This window comes from Phyllostomus hastatus, unplaced genomic scaffold (assembly GCF_019186645.2).
Source record: "Phyllostomus hastatus isolate PE091 unplaced genomic scaffold, TTU_PhHast_1.1 phas_scaffold_216, whole genome shotgun sequence".
Classification (NCBI taxonomy): Eukaryota; Metazoa; Chordata; class Mammalia; order Chiroptera; family Phyllostomidae; genus Phyllostomus; species Phyllostomus hastatus.
This window is the reverse complement of record NW_025334018.1, coordinates 16429766-16430590: the sequence shown is the minus strand read 5'-3', so window position 1 is coordinate 16430590 and position 825 is coordinate 16429766. Positions and strand designations below refer to the sequence as shown.

At 60.8% G+C, this 825-nt stretch overlaps 1 long non-coding RNA gene across 2 annotated transcripts in view; it reads left to right on the top strand.

Annotated features, from left to right (window-relative positions):
- Window positions 1–230: 230 nt before the first annotated feature.
- LOC123804834 overlaps window positions 231–825 on the top strand; it is a 69898-nt gene continuing 69303 nt past the window's right edge. For both annotated transcript variants that reach the window (XR_006783209.1, XR_006783210.1), the window contains exon 1: window positions 231–509. This is a non-coding gene — a long non-coding RNA (uncharacterized LOC123804834). The remainder of the gene's footprint in view (window positions 510–825) is intronic.

The following is an 825-nucleotide window of genomic DNA, read 5'->3' as shown; positions in this document are numbered from 1 at the left end:
GTCCCGGGAATCTGCAACCCCAGGGGGCGGTGCTCCTTTCGAATCTCTCAGGCCCCGCCCACTCCGACCACAGGCGCGCCGTGATTGGCGGGTTCCTGCATCCTCAGCCCTGGGGGGGCGGGGCAGCGGCGGGCAGCTGGCCGGAAGTCTGAACCTGGAGACTGTGTGGAAAGCTGTTCCAGGAAAGACTGCATCCGGGGCGCAGGAGCGGAGAGGTCGTGAGCGCGCGCGCACGCTCGGGAGACCTCCGCGGGCCAGCGAGTGTGGGTTTCGTTCCCTGTCATTTTTTTCTCCACCTCCTCCTCGTCCTGCTGGGAGGAGCGGGGGTTGTGTCCCCCGGGACCCGCGTGGTCCCCTAACACCCCTTGCGGCCGTCGGCCCTGAAACTAACGCTCCGCCTGAGGAAATTCGTTTCCTGGCGCGCACGCCGCAGGCGAGTGCCGCGGTCGCCAGGTTTCCTCAGTGGTGATCTTTCCAAGTGGCGGAGTGCCTAAACAATGGCAATTTAGGTACGTCGAGGTTGTCTGAGAAGTACAACTCCCACGGCTTTTTAAGTTGAGAACCCGAGGCAGCCGCGGTGTAAAGAGAACGACGGGCCCCACCGGCAGTTCCGAAGTAGTCCCGGGCCGTGCAGAAGCCCAGCGGCGGGCGTCCAGTCAGTAATCGTGTGATAATGTCGTGCGTGGTGCCAGGTGGGCACTAGACCGCACGAGTCATGGAAATGTCCAACCAGCATGCTCTACACCGGAAACTGATACTGAATGCCAACTGGAATGAAAACACTGAAAAAGTGGTAGAAAAGAAAGAAAAAGGAAAGCAATGGGT